At 39.5% G+C, this 21557-nt stretch overlaps 1 long non-coding RNA gene across 1 annotated transcript in view; it reads left to right on the plus strand.

The window, feature by feature from the left end:
- LOC148977510 (uncharacterized) overlaps window positions 1–20532 on the plus strand; it is a 69985-nt gene extending 49453 nt beyond the window's left edge. The window contains exons 4-7 of the long non-coding RNA XR_016169641.1: window positions 12360–12493; window positions 12580–12616; window positions 17882–18103; window positions 20186–20532. This is a non-coding gene — a long non-coding RNA (uncharacterized LOC148977510). The remainder of the gene's footprint in view (window positions 1–12359; window positions 12494–12579; window positions 12617–17881; window positions 18104–20185) is intronic.
- The last annotated feature ends 1025 nt before the right edge of the window (window positions 20533–21557 follow it).

The following is a 21557-nucleotide window of genomic DNA, read 5'->3' on the forward strand; positions in this document are numbered from 1 at the left end:
GGAACCTTTATTTTACTGTCTGTGGGTCCTGGACATCCGTGTTGATTCTGTGGGGATAAAGTTTGTGTCGTCTCGTTATTCAACGTCGATTGGCTCTAGCTGGCAGCTGCAAAAACAACATTCTTTCTCTTTCGCTCGCGGCGCACGGAACCAAAGACATTCTCAAACCCCCCTAGCGTTCTGGCGGCAAAATGCACCGCGATGCACCACAACCTCACGGAGAAGCATAAAACGGCCACGCCGCCGTAGTGGTGACGACGTAGCTACGCCGTGGAGTTGACACAGAAGCATAATGAGGCCTTTACACTACGTTACAGCAAAAAGTAATACATAATGCATTACTTTTTTTAATGCGTTACTTGACAACACTGGTAATAAGTGACATAACAATTGAGTCTTCACGGTAGAACTTACGTTAAAGCTTTCATTTCTGTGGTAAATACTGTATGCCTAGCAGGGCCCAAAAAACATTTGCCAAAGCCAAATGCAAGTAAAATTTGGGTTTGCAAATAAATTGTAAATTGAAACACAATGCATTTTTAAAATTGCAACTCGTATAACTTCTGGACAGTTATATAAATTTATAAACAAAAATATTCAAATGTAAAATGCAGTTTCTAGTACGCCACTTTAGATATGGCTACTGTTAAACCCTGATGCCAATTCTTATCCAGGCCCCCTGGAATAAAAAGTTACGTTTTTTAGATTTCATTGTGAATATGTTATTCTTAAGGTTATGAATAAGCTGGTGTTCTGTCAAAACAATGACAAAATTTGCATTTAGGAGATATAAGTAATCAAAACTTACAGTCTCGCACTTCCGCCAAAATGGATCACGGATTTTTATGACATCACCGTGGACTTTAGCGTCCCATCACATCTTCTGTCCAATCAAATGCTCTATAGAATCTAAAGTGTCCCGCCCCCTATGCTAAACGCTATTGGCTATTTGAAAAGGGGGAGGAGCCATTCAATATGTACCATCTTAACATCATACAAAGCTGCGCATTCCAAGGCAATTCAGTGGGCCTTCAAAGGTTCCTTGAGACGCAGCAGAGCTTGTTGAGGGCAAGATGAGAACATACAAATTATGGCCCTGTTTTGAATAAAAACAAGGAGACCCTTGGTAGAGTGCAATTATTTGTTTGGCTGCAAGTTAAGTTAATCTTTCGGAGCTCTCCTTCGATAAGCAGTATTTAGTCACACACTGCTAATAACTTTAAATTGCGACCAGATGGGTGATTTCCTCAGAGGCACAACCTTTATTACTGCAATAAAAACAGACTATTTTTAGATTACTTGAGTCATTTTCATATCTACTGGCTGTTTTAGTCATTATCAACTGGAATAATAATACAGCTTGTGACTTCCTGTAATAATGGAAGCCTATTATTTAGTCTCTGTTCCAAATTACCCAAATGGATTCAATAAAGCATTCAGCAGCTTCTAATGTTTATATTTATTTACGTAGTCAGTTTGCAATTATAATTAGGTATATTGAATGTGTGATGACTTGCATCCGATTCCGCTTTGAAAACCCAAGTCCTCACCAACAGGGTATTGTAAAGACTTCCAGGGTACCTTTGCTTGAGATACCTTTCATTTTAGTCTGAGGTCTCAGCAGTGGAGAATTAACAGTTTAATTAGTGAATTAAACCAGAGATTGTTGGACAACGTTATTGGATGTGAAAGACTCTTAGCTGTGGGCAATAAACTCTGATAATTCACTATCTTCTCAGTGAGGGCCATCCATTACACTTCTAGATGCTCATTAATTTCCATAGAAGCGATGCATCATCAATTCTGTCTTCTCTCAAGTGTGTGGCAAGTTCATTTACAACCTGTAGAAGTGTGGTAGGGGAAGTTCTCCAAGGGGTTGATGGAACCAGAAGTGGTATAGCTATCCAAACAGAGGGAAGGAGGATTAATGGTAATGTTGTGAGCAATTCCGTGTGATAAAGAAGATAGAAGAACGTCCTGAGGGGAGGCCAAATTGCTTGAATGCTCTGTTAATATTTGTTTACAGAAGACACATGAAGACTTGAGAATGAATGCTTCTTTGTTTTAGTGGGCTTCATTTCTCTCCATCCTCTACCCCTTCTAACATATTTACTTTGCTTTTAATGAATTTATTTTCACTGACATATATGTATTGATCTGCATCAGCAAGTTTGAGGTTTATCATTATGTATAATAATGCTGTCTTTACCCGTGGAGAAACTTACAGTATGTGTCGTGTTTCGATCTTGCAATGTTGAAATCTCAGTTAGGTAGAGAAATATTTGCCAAAGTGTTGACAGCAGTGGTATTGCAGGAGGCTGTGGCTTAGGCTAAATCAATCAAATTAAAATATTAAATTAAAATAATTAAAAATATATTCTCTTTTCTATTTTTTTTATTATAATTTTAGTTGAAATACATGAGAACTAATATTTCTTTTCATTATTATAAGGTAAGATACAGTACTTTTTTCTAACTATATTTAGTTACTTATCTCTAACGATTTCAGTAACCTAGTCTATTCACAACTTCCTGCCCATTCTTAAATGCAATCATGGCTGCAATGAGGCTGTAATAACAAGTAAAAAATTAGTTTGATGCCTCTTGCCACAGTGTATGTCTGCGAAGTAGTATTTTACGGTGCTTGGGTCCTTAAAGACAAAGTGTTGAATCCAATCTCCGCCATAAATTTACATTATACATTCAGACATTGAATCTTTTTACACACAGAACACATTTGTGCATTCCTCCACATTGCTTGTATAGATGCACTAGATGGACGTCTTTGACCATTGCCCTAGGTTCTCACATCTTTTGTCTTTCCAGATATCAGGGTTGTGCAAAATAGAACAATTCACTCCCTGGCTCTGAAGTGCGCAACCACTGGACAAATTTTTTGACCCAGCAAATTATATTTTTGGCACATTTTGTTGTCTGTCAAGTGAAAATTTTCTAGTGCTGGGCCGCGTTAACGTGAGACTCTTATCGGGAGATAAAAAAATATCGCCGTTAATCAAAGTTCAAACATTTTCTACAATGACTTTCTGGGCCGTCAAGTTTTGATCCCTTAGGAGCCTATGTAGCAGTAGCACCTCTCAAATTTAATAAAAAATATCTTCATTTGTGTTCCAAAGACAAACGAAGGTCTTTGTGTCTTCACTAATGAGCTGGTGAGTTGAATCATGTGTGTTTGATTAGTGAGACATCTAAAATGTTCAGTGCTAGGGGTACTCCAGGACGAAGACTGGTCTATCGCAAACATCTGTCCTGTGGAAGCATCCCTTAGGCCCCGTCCACACTACTGCGTTTTCGTTTAAAAATGGAGACCTTTTGCTACGTTTGCACCTCCCGTCCAGACTAAAACGGAAAAAATTAAGACCTAAAATGGAGAAGTTTAGAAACGCTGCAGCTCCGTTTTGCGCTTTGAATCTCCGGAGGGCGTTTTAGTGTATACGGGACAAAATGCAGGAGTTTAGAAACGATGACTCGACTCTATGATTCGGTGCCATCAGTCAAGACGTGTCCTTCCCTGATTCGTCAGCCACTGTTCACACCGGCACGCGCATCCCCAGTGTTGGTGAATGGTCGCAGATAAACAGGGCTTAAAGTACTCCGGCACCGTGCCGGATCTCCGGCGTAGGGGCGTGAGGGGGAAAAAATTGTGAACTTGAATGCGGTCAATTGATTTCACCTACCAATCATATGAGAGCAATGCAGCTCTAACACTTTACAAGCCTATCAGAAGCAGAGCAGGGCGGGTCCTAGCAACAACGTGTGATTGAGATCCATACTTCACGAAAGTGTCGTCGGTGAAAGCCAGCGCAAGTTCATAAAGCTCGGGATGATGTCTTACCTATGGGTGTAATTTCCTATGCGGACATGTCACACACACACACACACACACACACACACACGACACTCAGAAAGACGCGCGCCAGTATATCGAGTTCTCTTTCGCGCTTGAACGAACAATAACACACACATGTATGCCAGAATGTCTATTTTGTTGAGTATCCTCTCAAGAACAGTCTTAAATGAGTTGAAGTAAATAGTAGTGAGAGAATGAGATGCGTGAGATCCTGTCAGAAGCGACCACAGACTGTCAGCGACAGATCTTAAAGTGACAGGGCCATTAATTCTGTCTGTCAGTAAAGTTGACCTAAAGAACAGAGGGGACAGAAAATTACTAACTGCACTTAAAGAATAAAGACTAAAGAATGCTTGTAGCTTTGATAAGGATTAATCTATAATGTATGCAGGGCACACTGTTTTATAACCTTATTCAATTTCTTTATGGTACAGTTAAATGTGATATTCATTATGGGTTAAATGAGGATTGTCTTAAGTTTACTTAATTTTTTTTTAAATATTTTTTCAGGCTTTTTATAAAAATTTTTGGAAAATAATTTTCATCGAGATATCAGGATAATATTAGTGATACTGGCTTTCATTCATTAAAAAGATGCCATTTAAGATACAGCTGTAATACTTTAAAATAAATGGTGCCATTTAAGATAAAATCCACCCCCCCCCCCCTGCTGTGGATGGAGATCATATTCGTTTTAATCCTCCATTTTTTAAACGAAAACGCAGTAGTGTGGACGGGCCTTACTCTTGGATGAACAACCATTGAGCTTTACACAACACAAATGTTTTGACTTTTCGAACTACACAATTTTTTTGTTTTTAAACTTAAAAAATCCTCAAAAATGTGTTTAGAACTGCCAACAAAGTTCGTCAATCATGGGGCTATATGATCACACAACGCACCCACATCTCATTTGCTGCAACATGCATTAGCCCAGATTCAACAAGGTGGTTTGGTTCCTCTCTTGAAGAACTGAGGAAATGGAAATATGTATAACAAAGACCAGCTGCTGGTTTTTCTCTCCTGGACAGTGGACCCTAGCCAGAACAACAACTCTTGGCATGATAAGTCTGAGCAGCTGGGATGATCAGTCGAGCATTTCCAGAAGAATATAATCCATGGCCTGATGAGGCTGCTGGGCTGTCATGATCACCCTTACAGATTTGCCTGCATGTAGATCTCTGTTATCTGGGTCCCGTAACTCTTGCTGCTTATGCATGTACACACGCTCTTCCTTTTGGTATATGAGGGTCTTTAGTTGAGAATGTGGCCAAAAAGCCAGCCAAGTTCACTTAATTATGATATTTTTACTGAAAAGTACAGCTTTCCATCTGCTGGTTTTGATAGCTCATTCATCAGTAACTATGTTTCCATCAAATTATTTTTATGTGCATTTTGGGATATTGCATAAAAAAAAATTCTGGATGAGTTAGATTCCAAAATGGTGTGGTGTTTCCACAGTTGTATTTTAAGCAATATATATATTAGGGCTGTCAAATGATTAAAATTTTTAATCAAATTAATCAGAATTTTTTGTGGATTAATCATGATTAATCACTATTTGCAATTACACCTGAATCCTAACCATTTTTTTTCTGAAATGCATACCAAAAGATAAAAAAAAAAGACAAGACATATAATTTTCATAATATGTCTGTTTATTAACACAGCCAATAATGGTGGTTTAAATCAAGCTGTCCCATCGCTTTTCTCTTAACCAGGATGTACAATTTACAGCATTCAATTGAACAGAGAAAGCAATAAATGTAGTCAAATCATAACAGTGACCTACCATATTTTTGCACAATTTGAGTCATCTGTTGCGTTTTTATGTGGAAAAAAACATTTTCAAATAAAACTTTTTATCAAACCAAAGAAAGAACAATCTTTTAACTTTTCCTCCATTCTTTAATCCAGTTGCTCAAAAATCCAGTTGCTAACTACTATAACATGTTGCACTGAAACTGGTCTTTTTGTTTGAACATCACCTTTTAAATCTACTGAGCTTCATCATCTTTCAGCCAGTTGCTGAGGCAAACTAACTTGTTCACGTTTTCTGAAAGTAAAGCTGATCTTTTCTTGTTCACAATGTGACCTGCAACTGAGAAAAGTCGTTCACAGGGAACAGTGGTTGCAGGAGTGGCTAGATATTTGTGAGCTAGTGAGGCCAGCTTCTCATGGGCTCCCGAATGAGATGCCCACCACCTCAAGGGGCAGTCCTCCAATTTAATGGTGGGCTCTGCTCTGTACCTCTGTATGGCAGGTTGGACCTCTTCATCTTCTGATTCAGAATCTGAGCCCATTTGCAGAAGGCTGATTCTGGGTGATTCTTGTTGCAGCATCCGTTCAAGTGTGGTCCACACCGCTTCCCTGTCTGTCTTAGGCAGGCATTTCAAGTCTTTGAAACGAGGATCCAAAACTGTAGCAATCTGGAGCCATGCATTGTTGAGCTGTTCTTGACGGGATGCTAGGTCCTCCTTGAACTTGGTCTTGAATCTCACCACATATGCAGGGTCCTCATCACAGGCTTCCATCTTGAGACGCAAGTGACAGAGAGAAGGTAGTACCACAGAACAGGAGACATAGGCCTCTCCACCCAGGAGCTCAGTTACATACCTACGCACACACATGCACACAGAGACAGTCTATTATTTGAACAGTGGTTATCAAAATATCATTATTATTATCATCATTATCATTATCATTATAATTATTATTATTTACATACATGTTATTGATATTTGACTTGGTTTAATTAATTCCAGGAAATAATCAAAGCAATGTTATTTAATAAGTTACAGACTGATTTACCTGCATGGCTCTAGAAGTGTCTCCAGCCTCTGCAGTTTATCCCACTCTGCTGCGGTCGGCAAAACGAGTTTGTGATCCTGTTTGTCCAGGGCTGCGATGACAGCCTCTTTTTTTCTGCTCACGCGCTTGACCATTTCCAGCGTCGAATTCCAACGTGTTGGAACATCCTGGATCAATGGCTCTTGCTTCTTTCCCAGGCTGACTTGTTGTGCTTGAAGCTCCGCAGCATTTGCTGGGCTATGCTTAAAATGACCGACAACTTTGCGAGCCTTCGCCAAAGCATTTACAAAGCCGCTGTCAGCAAGACTCACCGTGACACTTCTCTGCACCATGTGAGCGACACAGTTCATGTGTTCATAGCGTGTAAGTCGAATTGCGGCAACCATGTTGCGTGCACTGTCAGTCCCAATTGTTGTCGTCTTGCCCTCGATGTCCCACTTACGTGCAACAGACAAGAACTGTTCTTTACAAGCCTCCGCAAAGTGACGCTCCTCAGTTTTTAATATAGTCAGCGCAAAAGATTTCAGTTCCCATGTGTCACTGATGAAATGTGCAGTTACTCCGAGGTAATTGTTGTTATTCAATGATGTCCAATGGTCTCCTGTCAGGGCGATATGATTTACTTTAGCCAAGACCTCTTTCCTTTTTTCTTTTTCGTTTTGATAGAGCTCGTGGATTTTCGTCATAACTGTGGCTCTTGACGGTGGCCTGTAGGATGAGTCTTGAGACGCCACTCGCAAAACATCAATGAAACCCGAGTCTTCTACAATGTTAACGGGTCTACAATCCTTTGCAATCCATTTTGCTATTTTGTTGGTCAAATTATCTGAGGTTGATTTTGTTAATGGCCCGCGAAAATTCAGCGTGGTCTGGCGCGAACCACTTGCTGAACTTGACGACCCAGCAAACGCATGTTTGGCGTTGACATGGTACCTCAAGCTTGAACAGCTCCTGTGAAATTGAAACTCCTTGTTACAAATCTTGCAAATAACCTTGTACTTGTTAACTGTACCATCATCATTCTTTTTAAATTTGAATCCATCAATAGGCCCACTTTGCTCACCTTGCTCCATCTCGCCTCTTGCTCCCTTCCCAATCACTTTCCTGACCTGAATAATTTGTCACACTGCGCATGCGTGAAATGCGTTAAAAAAATTGACGTAATTAACGACAAACAACGAATTAACGTCGTTAACGCGCTATTTTTGACAGCCCTAATATATATATATATATATGCTTAAAGTGTGTAAGTATATAAGTCGGCAAAGAATTGCAGACTGATGGGAGTTACTAGTAATCAAGCATAGAAATCAAATCCAGTGAAAAAAAAAGTAATCATTTTTGTAAGGAATTTTTCAAAATATTTTTCTTTTTCAATGATAATCAGCATGTCAACAGAGTCTAGATCATGGACCCTTTTCCAGGGTTCCCAGAAGTGAAAGTTGTCATAGTTGATAGCTTATATGATATATATAAATAAAAATGTATTCAACTTTGCTAGATGTATGATGTTAATAACTGTGGAAAGTGTCCATTGAAGTGATTGCTAATGACCTAACCAAGCTGGAAAGAAACAATAATGTTTTTTGTGTTGTTCAATGCTTCAGTCTCAATACATTATAATGAAGACATGCATCAATATATCAAACCCAGCAAACAAAAACACACCAAGAACCTCTAAGCAAAAGTGACTGGTATGTGTTTCATGTCAAGTCCTCCAGTTCCTGAGGGAAGAAAACCCTCGCCTTGTTCCCAGGGCTCAGTAGACGCGCCAACAGGTGGTGCCCTGCCATACAACACTTCATCACTTCCAGATGAAAACTGTGAACGGATTTGGCAACTGCACGCTTTTAATAACTCCCACCTGCCTCACAGGGCTAAGACCACTTGTGTTCCCACCTAGGACCTCTGCTGAGAACCAGCCTTGAATGTCCATGCCTGAAAAAGTGATTTTGTGTGTAGTGTAACAGGAGTTGAGGAGAAGAACCCATGATAATTGTTTCCATAGGAGAGGCAAGAGAGATGGGAAATACTCTGGAATATTTCAAAAAGGGTGATATTGAGGTTACTATTGTCTTGAAGTTGATAAAGGCTCTTGGAAGGGTTTGGATGTCTCTAAAGAATGGTGCTATCTGCTTTTATGGGCCTCTATGTTGGGTTGAACAGCAGGCTATAATAGTCTCATAAAATAAGAATAAAAAATACCTGATATCATGCTAAATAACACAACATGCTTTAGGTGAGGTTTTACGGCTATTGTCAGCCAACTTAATTAACAACCTTGCCAAAAGAACTTTAGGCTTTAGGATCAATGCTAGAAACATTTCAAAGATCCAAGAAAATGGAAATTTCCAGTCATTAACAGTACTTCTTAAAGGGATAGTTAAGCAAAAAAAATTAACTATCAGGAATTAGATTTTTTGTATTTGTACAGATTTCTGTATTTTCTGACCTGAAAAGTATGAGCCACATGAATTGCGTAAATCCGAGAGGCTTAAACAATTACTAAATAAACTGTAAAATGTTTTTTAATATATTTTTTTCATGGATGGATTGCATCTGACAGGCAGCACGAGAAATTTTGTAAGAATGAACGCAATTGTTTTGTCAGGGATCTGTCGCTTCTAGTCTATTTCTTGGTTTCGTGACAGTCTTGACACTCCTGTTTTGTCTTGACTGTGTGCCTTGTTTCATGTAGTTTCATTTTTTGTCTTGTGCTGTGTAGCATGCAGCTTGTGTGCTTTCATGTTGAAATGTTTTGTGTGAACTCTTGGCTTATGAGAGTTATGGGTTATGGGCAAGGGGCAACCTCCCCGTCTCTCTCTTGAGCCAACACGGAAGTGAATTGAACTGCAATTCATTGAGTGGCTACATGAGGCTGGCTGCAAAAGCGAGTCAAATCTGTATTATTATTTCATTTCTTTACTTTTAGTGAAGATGGTAGTGCGTCTGCGACTTACTTTCACTTTGATTTGCGATAGATTGCGTCGAGCTGGCTTTATGAATAGACGCTCAGCTGCTCATCTGAGGTGATGCGTCTCATCATATATGACTAAAACAACATGACATATAGCCTGGTTTCAACAACCAGATGCATTTACACGTGTCCAGTTTTGTCTGGAATGCGGTCCAGTTTCGTCTGAAATGTGGCCCAGACGTCCTCACGTGATTTGAGCGATCGGGTTCAAATCCATCTCAAATGCGTTTCGGAGGGCAAGCTATCCGATCACAGAAAACGCATGAAGTGCGTGTAAACAGCCCCTTTGAATCCATCTTCTACCTTTGTGGAAAGTTGACTAAAGTTGTGTCGCTCGAGTAGTCTTCTCTGATACGGAGAATGGAATTGAATACACTAAACCTGCAAGACATAGGCACATAGCCAGGCGAGCGTTAACGCACATGACGTCACGCCCAGTCTCAGATTCGAGCCCGAATCCCTCTCATTTATTTTTAGGGATTATAGAGGCGATCGCAGTGATCAGAGAAGGGCTCATTCAGCCCATCAGGTGATTGTTTAAGTATGTATGGGTTAGAAAACGACTATTTTTAACATGAAATGTTGCGCAATGCACCTTTAAATAATAAATCAAACTCTCAAAATGGCTGCACAAATTTCCTTGGGAAACGTTGATGAAAAGGTTTTATTGGAATATATTATTGAGAGAATGGGGGAAATATTGGCCCTTACAGACACCGAGGTCAACAACGTTGCGATTGCAAACCTGTTGCGATTGCAAGGTACTGAGGCAGGTGCAAAAAGTCAGAGGAACGCCATTGCCAGGGAGACCAAGTCAAAACATCCCAGCAGAGACCATCGAGGCATATCTACTGCGAGGTATAAAGGCTGCGGAAATCGCAAGATTGTTTGGCGTTTCGGAGATGACCATACGTCGTTGAATGCGTGAATATTGAAAAAGGTAAGTCGTTTTGTGCGTTATCCCTAAATTGCTGTTAGTTAAATAAGCTAGAACCTGTATATTTAAGCAGCTTTATAAAAATGCCTAAGGTAAAACATTACTGGTGTGAATCTTGAGACAGTGATACTGGCATATTTTAAAGATGAACTGAACTGAAATTTGAGAAAAGGTGACATAACAGATGTATTTTATTTATTATCATTGGTACAATTTTTAAAATGGCAGAATTTGTTAAAAGGGATAAAATGGTACATTGAAAGTGTTGTTTTTGTTACACGGGCGCCTCCATATTGGATTTCAACATTCGACTACGTCACTGGCATGGTAAGCCACTCCGTTGCCTACCTGCACCAGCAGAACAGCCATAGCTTGTAAACAGTCTGAGGCTAACTGACATGGCTGAGGAAACAGAATTTTTAGCGACACACTATCTAGAGATATGTACTTTCGTCAATGAGTACATGAAACGTACTCATTGACGAAACGTACTGAAAATGTCTGCATTAAATGTTTTTATTTAACGTTACACAAGTTACAAGTTCAACGCATCACGTTAACGTTACACGAATCCTTGATATTCGGCTGAGGGGAAAAGATTCCTGATGTATAGTTCACGGTAAAGGATGGGATTCTTCTTTCTAAATGCACCCTCGCCCATAGAGTGAACTGGCAGTACGCTGTTAATCTAAACAGTCTGAGAAAAGTGTAACAAGTTAGCCCAGCTCACCTAATCGTAAAATACCCTGCTACTGATGGGGCGCTCCGCGCTCGCGTCTCAGCTCGGACATCCATTATAGACAGCATAGCCCCCAACACGTTTCTCTCACCGAACAGCATCCGGAATGAACGGTGCATGGTGATGCATTTTTCGCCGATCAATAAATGTTCCAGGTTGACCTCTCTGCAACAGATCGACTCCGGTGCAGTATGCATGCCCATGCTCCACAGCGCTCGCGCTCACAGTCACTTCCCCCCAAACGATCCTGTACTGTAAGTGAAGCCTGAAACTGATCGTCCTCCATGTGGTGGTTGTCAGATACTACCGGCCTGTCCCTCACGGGCTCAAATGCGTAATCCATGCCGTTAAAAGTGCTCATTTTCGTCTGTGTATATAGGACCTACAGCTGTTGTCTATGCAGCTCCGCGGGTCCTACCGTGCCAGTGACGTCATCGAAATTGCCAGCGCTAACAAGCGCAATTTTGCGTTGCTTAAAAAAAGCTATATTAGTATTTTTTTATAAAAATGTTTAGTGTAATTTACTTTTAATTGTCACAAACAACACGTTTTCAATGTCGATTTTTTTTCAGTTCAGTTCATCTTTAAGATATGTCAGTCCAAGTTATTTTCTACTCGAATTTGTATTTTAGTCTGGGACTAACATTAACTTAAGAAATGTGTGTGAAAAACCAGCTGTAAATTTACTGTATTAGAAGCACAAGAAGATAATGAAGTCCCACAGAACTTGCATGCTTCAAGTTCTTTCTAAATTAGTTTGAAACTAGTTTCTGTCTTTGTGGCTAAAATTTTGTTTTTAATTTACTTTCCATACCTGTTTAGGATAAGTGGATAAGACACATGCCTTTGGTGTGAGAGACCCGGGTTCGAATCCACTGTGAGACACCAATGTGTCCCTGAGCAAGACACTTAACCCCTAGTTGCTCCAGAGGCGTGTGACCTCTGACATAGCAATTGTAAGTTGCTTTGGATAAAAGCTTCAGCTAAATAATTAAATGTAAATGCCATTGTTTTCCCATTATTGCAGAGTATCTGACCTATAGACTGACATATCAAATGATGATCTGGACAGAACTGTAGCAGAAATCCAGAACCTCTACCCCAACTCTGGCTACCGTATGATGCATGGCCACTTGAGCTCAAGAGGTGTTAAAGTACAAGGTAAGACTTGTTCATCTTAATGTAAAATGATACAATTGGCCATACTTATACCTGGACACCATTACATGATGTAATTTCTGAAACAGGCAAATGCGATCTTCGGTTGTCAGAGAAATTATACAGGTAAGATTAAGATTTTTTTTGTTGTTGTTATTTTTCTCTTTTGTTATATTAGTTGAAAGTCTGTTATATTAGTTGAAATTAGTATACAAGTCCCTGCTGAGAGTGGATCCACAGGGAACACAGCTACGAGCCTTGTCGCTACGCACAATAAGACGACGACAGTATTTCGTTCCAGCACCTAATGCCATGTGGCATATAGATGGGAACCACAAACTAATTAGGTATGTTTTTACAATTTATAGGATTACTTAAGTATGAAAATTTCCTGATAATTTACTTACTCCCACGTCATCCAAGATTTTCTTGTCTTTCTTAGACATTTCCTCACACAACAATATATATGTTTAAAGGTCCCCGACATGAAATTTTCATTTTCTGAGGTTTTTTAACATTAATAACAAGTTCCCCTAGACTGTATTTGGTCCCCTCGTGTCTAGAATTTTCAATCGTTGTAAATCGAGCTTTGGCTATTTTTCTCTTTTCTGCATCCGTCTGCCGCCTCCCACCTCCTCCTGTGGAGTCATAAACATCTGAGGTCGCTTTGTGCCACTCATGCTCCAGGGGTGCTCAACCGTGTGGCAGACGAGCTTTCACAGTTGCCTCCCCTGCCAGGAGAATGGCGAATCCACCCCCAGGTGGTTCAGCTGATCTGGAGTGTTTTCGGAGTCACACAGGTAGACCTGTTTGCTTCTCTAGACACGACCCACTGCCAGTGGTTTTACTCCCTGTCCGAGGGGACCCTCGGCACAGACGCCCTGGCCCACAGCTGGCCCCGGGACCTGCGCAAGTATGTGTTTCCCCCAGTGAGCCTTCTTGCACAGACACTGTGCAAGGTCAGGGAGGACGAGGAGCAGGTCCTGTTAGTGGCGCCGTATTGGCCCACCAGGACTTGGTTCTCGGAACTCATGCTCCTCGCGACAGCCCCTCCTTGGCCGATTCCTCTGAGGAAGGACCTTCTTTCTCAGATATGGGGCACTCTATGGCACCCGCGTCCAGACCTCTGGAAACTCCATGTCTGGTCCCTGGACGGGACGCGGAGGTTCTAGGTGATCTACCACAGGCAGTGGTAAACACCATCACTTCTGCTAGATCTACCTCTATGAGGCCCCTCTATGCTTTCAAGCAGAGGTTAGCCCACTGGTTAGTGGATGCTATCACCCGAGCGTATGAAGCTACGGGTGAGCCTTGTCCTCCCAGGTTGCGTGCTCACTCCACGAGAGTTGTTGCCGCCTCCTGGGCTTTGGCTCAAGGCGCCTCACTGACAGACATCTGTAGAGCTGCGGGCTGGGCGACACCGAACATGTTCACTAGATTCTATAGCCTACGTGTGGAACCTGTTTCCTCCCAAGTACTCGCTACGGCAAGTGGTGCGAGGGACTAGGTTGTGTCAGCTTGCTACGCCACTCCGTGCCTCAGCCGGATACGTACGTCTTCTGCTCCGTTGGCGCCCTACATTGGTTAGTCTCGGGAGTTCCTCCATCACTCCTCCGGTGCCTGACGTGGCGGACCGCCAGGCGCCAGGTGTACTACCTCTATGGGACTTGTTGTGTAGACTGGGTGTTATGCCCAGTGGTCTCTTCGGTGACCCATTATGCCATGTGCAGTCCAGCCGTGTCTTCCCCTTGACAGACTCGTTCTGTCGTCCCTGTTGAGTACGCTCCCATTCCTTTGGATTGAGACTACCTCAGGGCCTGCCATATGTTTCACTATCCCCCTGGGCTAGTACATGTGTATTCCAGGCCTTCTTCAGGCGGCTGGCTTCCGCAGCGTTCCCTTCCCCTTCTTCAGGTTGGGCACGCTTTCTCAGTGTTATCCAATGTCCACTGATTGGGTCTTGCGGAACAGCAGTGTGACTTCTAGCTAGCTACCATTATTTCTGAAACTGCGTGGGTAGCGTCGCTGGGCTCTGGAAGGGGCCAGCACCATGGTGTTTTATTAGGGATCCCAATACGTCAGGGAACTCCCCAACGACACGTTATACACGTTTATATCCGCGCTTGTAGGCGGCTCGCGGAATGCAAAGATTGAATGACAATAGTTATTGGCTCGTTGTTAATTCTATCAGAGGTAATCAGGCTCCCTAGCGTGATCCCAATTCATCAGGGAACTCCCCGACGACACGTCTCCGTTCCCTGTACTCAGGGAACGAGGGTTACATACGTAACCGAGACGTTTTAATCTCATAAATTGTCATCTATTGATGGTGTGCTAAGCTAATATGCTTGCTAGCTTAGGTGCACCTGCCACCCATCTGTTATTTTTTTCTAAATATGAATGCTTACTGAAGTGTTTATTTTTAAAAAAAAGGACAGTTGATAAGGTTTCAAATGTGAAGTGAAAACTTTGATAAAAGAAATGAGGGATTAAAACAGTGTGAATAGGCAGTCGTTAGTGATTATAATGCAGACAAAAGAAAAGCATATTTAGAGCCATAACCAGTCTGGAGAGGTGTGAATGTGTGCAGGAAGACTGACTAATGAATGGGGTTCGTTTGCACCACAAAACAATCAATAGAGAGTCAAAAAACAAACAATCAGAGTCAATAGACTGAATAGATGCTAGATGATGACAATAAACACCATTTTGCATTTTAGAGTCTAAGCAAAATGTTCATATGGCATGACCTTAAAAAACATTTAATTAAATGCAGAGTTTTAGACTTATCTTCAAATTTTAAATATAACATGGTCAGACATGTGGCTTGAGCTGCAGTGCATTTCTAGATACAATGCCAACTTCAATTTGATTTTCATGAAGATGTTTCATAAAAATACATTTCTAATAACTTTACAACATTTTGAAGCCATTTATAATGATGTTTTTCCTTATGACTAATTAGTTCTACATTTACAATAAACTGCCAGGTGTCAGCTTTCAAATTAGATCATGTGCTTTTAGTACAAAATGTTCATGAACTGTATCTGTTTCATACGAAGGCGTATTGCATTCACTTGAAGAAAAAAAAAATCTACTCTGTTTTTCTGAATTAACGAGTTAATTTTTCATGAGGAAAAAAAATTTGCTCTGTTTTTCTGAATTAACGAGTTAATTTTTCATGGAATTTTTTTTTTTTGCTCTGTTTTTCTGAATTAACGAGTTAATTCAGAAAAAAACAGAGCAAAAACTTTTTTTCTCACGAAAAATTAACTCATTAATTCAGAAAAACAGAGAAAAAAATATTTTCTCATGAAAAAATAACTCATTAATTCAGAAAAACAGAGAAAAACTTTTTTCTTATGAAAAATTAACTCATTAATTCAGAAAAACAGAGCAAAAAAAAATTCTCATGAAAAATGAACTCGTTAATTCAGAAAAACAGAGCAAAAAAAAATTTCTCATGAAAAAATAACTCATTAATTCAGAAAAACAGAGACATTTTTTTTTCTCATGAAAAATTAACTCATTAATTCAGAAAAACAGAGCAATTTTTTTTCTCATGAAAAATTAACTCATTAATTCAGAAAAACAGAGTAGATTTTTTTTCTTCAAGAGAATGCAACGCCTCCGTAGTTTCAGGAATGCCATTTCTGGGGATTTTTCAAAAATGGGGTTGGCTTAACAGGTTAATAAATACCTATTGTCCAAAATACATACTAACTATAAGTAACTTTGCAACTACATGTAAACTAACTCCCAGACTATTAGTTTACTGTTAGGTATAGGTGTTAGCGATAGTATATGACAAGTAGTTGCAAAGTTAGTAGAATGTCTGTTGATGGAGCAGTGTTAGTATTAAGCTGACAGTTAGTTTGAGAGTTAGTTGACACTAAAGTGGACCATCGAGAGGGAAAACATTTTTTTTTCTTAAGGATTAAATTGAATTGCAAGTTGCCACCACATAGCAACACATTAAAAACAAATTAGCAACAGCAACCACTTTTGCAAAAAAAAAAAAAAAAGAAAAAAAAAAAGAAAAAAACTTTTCAGAAAACTTTTCATATTTTTTTTTCTTAAAATTTAAACATCTAGTTAACAATTTTGTTCCATCTAGTATATTTAGTCTCTTAGTCCTGTTGGATTTGGGGAATACATGAGACTTGCTTCTATATAATGAGCTGCTGAAAGGGCAGGCTGTTAGTCTTCAGAGACAGGCTACAATTCCAGCTCAAGCTAATGCTTCATTACAACATGAAGATTGATCTCCGTGGCTTTGGAATCTGTGTAATTAACTCTTTCTGAGATCTGATGTCAACAGACAATACCAACTCTGGGACAACATCAAACATTTGACAAGAGTCCATCAGAAACTCTGATTCCTTCACCCTACCTGGCATTCTTGAATAGCTGGCCAGCGCTGTGTTTTGGCAGCTGTCCAGCTGTCCTAACCCTAACGGATGAAGAAAGGATTCTAAGAGGATTCTGGTTGAAGACCTGTGCAGTGTAGAGAGAACATGGCAGCAGGAATTTGGCTTCTGGCACGTCTAAATGCTGCATCGATACCTTGTTTAAATAGCTGGAGGTAGACACATTTCAGGTTATTCTATTCATTTTTAAAGCTTTCAAACGCTTGTTTAGTGGGTCTTAGATGAATTTTATAATTGACTCATTATTTTTGTTTAGTCATAAATTATCTTTGCTTAAGCAATTATCACTGTAATTATTTTTCAAGTCGTGCATTTGTGCTATTTTTTTTTCTAAGCAATCTGTGTGACAACATTTTACTGGACAACAGACACTGCGCTCTTGCAATTTTCTCACTCAATTTACAAAACCAACATCCACTTATTTATTAAATTATTTCAGTAAAACCCATAAGGCAGTGCTTCAAAATGGCTACTTCCTTTTTAATCTTAACCCAGGCAACTACCTTTGCAATAAATGTCAGTAAACATAGTTACAATAGTACAAATGCAATTATCTTTATTAATATGAAATCATTTTCCATTAAAAAATTTCACAGGTGTTTTACTTGTACTTTCAATGTCTGTGATAAAGCCCTGGCAGTAAGTTACCAATACCTAGTGTAATTATTAGTCATTATTTTTTTGCACATGTATTTATTTATTTTTTAATCGATGTTTTCTTGCAGATGTATTCTAGCAATCTTCATGCAATTTTAATTGATATGTGTTGGATTAGTGGGTAATATGAGAGGGCGGTTGGTGAAACACTTTGGAGAATGAATACTGTTTTGTCAATCTGAAAGAGAAAATAAAATTGAAAGTTGCCCAATGTAAAAATCAGATACACAAAACACATTTTTTTTTCTTGTGTGTTATCTACACTTTCCAGATGCTTATTCAGTATGTGTGTTATTACCCACAGTTCCTCTGGACATCCTCAGTATCTCTAAACTGCACTACTGTCAGAATAGCTGTTCACCGGATGGTCCAGGGAGAGTTGATTTGGAAACCATCTGACGTGAAACCCTCAGAGGCAGAGCACACATGTACACCATCCTTCTTATAGGCAATATAAACAAGCACTGGGCTCCCCCTGCACCAGCCATATTCTTCTCCTCTGTTGCTGAGTGCTTTCCATTCTCATGTAAGTTCTGATCGCTTTTACAGAAACCAGTATTTCAGAATGTCAATACACAGTATTTTCTAGCTGCCGTTCATCTTGTTTCTGCTGACTCTGGAATTTTCGAACTGTTACTATTAGTAATTAAATTCAGATTTCTTTGCTAATATCTGGAACTGATTTTTTGTTGTATGTAAGTAAACACACAAAATAATTGTTTTTCTTTTTAGTATCCAGTTTGAGCATCCCACAGAAATAGCGTATATTAATTTAGCAGTGGGGTTTTTAAAGGATTAGTTCACTTCAAAAATAAAAATGTCCTGATAATTTACTCAACCACCATGTCATCCAATATGTTTTTGTCTTTCTTTCTTCAGTCAAAAATGGCAATCAATGGGTTAAAGGTCCAAATTGCAGTTTCAATGCAGCTCCAAAGGGCTCTAAATGATCCCAGCCGAGGAATAAGGGTCTTATCTAGAGAAACGATTAATTTTTTTCATTTTTTTATTTCTTTTTTTTTTTAAATTACTGAACACTTGCCTAGATAAGACCCACATATTTCGGCTGGGATCATGTAGTGCCCACTGAAGCTGCATTGAAACATTTACATTTATTAATTTAGCTGACGCTTTTATTCAAAGCGACTTACAATTGCTATATATGTCAGAGGTCGCATGCCTCTGGAGCAACTAGCTGTTAAGTGTCTTGTTCAGGGAAACATTGGTGTCTCGCAGTGGATTCGAACCCGGGTCTCTCACACCAAAGGCATGTGTCTTATCCACTGCACCATCACCACCCCAAAGTCCATGCGTACCAATTAGCCAATCATGGCCAATGCAGTGATGACGTTGCAAGGTGCTCCCCAACGTATAAAAAGGCCACCTGAAAACATCAGCTTCAAATATCATGTTCAATGTCAATGTATGCACAACTTTAAGCATTCGTATTCGTATATGTAATCATCTGTGCGTAAATTAACTTAGGCATGCAAAATTGCGTTTCCATACACGTTTTTAAAGTGTTTAAATTATTAACTTTTTCATATAAAATAATGGCATTTTTTAAATAATTAAAAATAATCAAATTTTTGATATGACAACAAACACACAGGAAAATACGCCTATAATAACAAAATAATAATTAATCATTTCTGAACATTGACTCTCAGTCTTTATTTACATGTTTCTCATGTTTTCTCAATCGAATTCATAAAAGTATAGAATATAATAGCATATTTCTAACAGGGGCACATTGTAACGCAGTGTGACAACATGCCCCAACTGCACAACTGGGGTTTAAACCCTGCTAGTGTCTTCTGATAGTTAACGAAGCATTAAAGAACTATATCAACTGTTAAACAACAGATTAGAGATAAAAAAAATATCAGATTTCTCTAATCTTAATTTAGAAAAAAAAATAGAGACGAAAAATGTACTTAAATAAATGTTCAGTGATATCATACAAAGATCTCTGAATTTTGGCTCAAATTTTTCTCAGTAGTGTTGAAATGGAAATTAGTAAATACAAGTTTCGTCATGCTAGCATGTGGAAGTATTTAAAACAAGTGTGTTAGAACTAGCCCCGCGTTATGTTGTGCCCCGCACTCCCCTACAGTCAGGGTTAGGAAGTTTAATTTGGAAATGTAATTGCTCACTGTTATAAGTTACCCATTAATTTATTTAATTAATTTATTAATTTATTTATTATTTTTTTAAAGATTAATTTATTTGGATTACTTTATCAATGTAAAGCAATTTCCTTTTAATTCTGGGAAATGGCACCACAATTACAATAAATCAAACTTATTATTGTTCTAACATCCATTGCTGGGGGAAAACATTGCTGGTAGTTCAAACTAATATAATTTATATAATATGTACTGTAATCATATCTGACATATATTGTAAAGCTACATTGTTAAACACTTCACTTAAAATATCTATGTGAATTTCTTTGAAGTTTTATTGAATTGTAATTCTGATTCCTTAAATTCAAATTTGAATTGTAATTCTAGATCCCGTTTTTGACATCAATTCAAATTCAATTCAATTCTGATTTGTGCACAAGCCTGCAGCTTACCACAATGCCTACACTTTTGGCCAATAGCTGGGCAGTCTGGGGACCTGTTGGCATGATGGAGCCACAGTTGCCACACTTCCGTCTTTGCTGGCTTGACTGAGGCTGCATTTGCTGGATGATTCCACCTGCAGACTGGAGGCTCTCATCAGTGACTGCATTTGCGGGTACAGTGGTGACATCAGTTTTAGCTGCATTATTCTCTGCTATTTTAGCTGCACACTGAGTAGCTTCCTCAATTTGGAGTGCCAGGGTGAGAGCCTAATCCAGCGTAAATTCATCATCCTCCATTAACAGTCTCTCTCTGACTCGTGCACTGCTTGTTTTCTCACTAAGTTGATCTCTAATTAAAGGGGTCATGACATGTTTTTTTTTTTTTTATTATGTTCCCTTAGGTGCAATTATATTATTACTATTATTAGTAGTATTAGTATAGTTTTTTGTACAAAAAAAATAAAAAATGTAGTTATTTATGACATTTTCGCACCCTGTTTCTCACCTCTGATTCAAACTGTTTTGGGGGTGTTTCCCCTTTAAGACTTCAGTGTTAACACCAATACTGAGAGAGAGAGAGAGAGTTTGAAGGCGCGCGCACGACCGGGGCTCGCTCTCTGCTGTCATGCCCTGTCACACTCATCTCACTCACCATTTAAATCGACGCACTGCATATGCTGCAAATAAACTGCATCCGACTGCTTTCCCTGATGTCTGGATCATTCGGCAGCGTATTCAAACATGTTGTTTGTCTATAGCAGCAACAGCACATCTGCGTGGCATCACAGTCATCTTGTAAACAGACCCACTCGCTGCACGACAACGCATGCGATGATGCGAAATGAGGCGTAGTTGTCTTGCGCTGGAGGCGGTCATATGCAAACGATTGGTACGTCACTTCGTACCGTGACATCACTTCATACCATGGATCCAGAACGAGCTGTATTTTGAGCTTGATTAAATAAATGGTTCGTTTATAATGGGGAGGACATCTTAAGCTATGAAACTTTCAGGAAGTTTTAATAATACATAGATCTCTTGTATACCAAAAGATCAAGGCAAATTTGGTTTCTCATGTCATGACCCCTTTAATTCATCATGGAGAGCGCCGAATTTGCATGGCTCAGCGAGACTTCTTAAATCAGCGACAAACTGGCTGGATGACTCACCCGATCTTTGGCATCTTTGTCTAAAGTTTAAGCATTTTAACAGCATGCTATGAGTCTTTTGAAAATGTCCCTTTAATTGCGCGACAGCGTCAGAGTATTTCTGTGCAGTGCCGAGTGATTGAAAGATCCGTAATCCCTTTGCACCGAGGCAATGGAGGAGAAACACGCGTTTTCTCTCAGTTGAGACATCATCCAAACACGCGGCAACAAGGTACGTCTGAAATGACAAATACCATCGC

This window comes from Pimephales promelas, chromosome 9 (assembly GCF_988280905.1).
Source record: "Pimephales promelas chromosome 9, fPimPro1.hap1.1, whole genome shotgun sequence".
Lineage (NCBI taxonomy): Eukaryota > Metazoa > Chordata > Actinopteri > Cypriniformes > Leuciscidae > Pimephales > Pimephales promelas.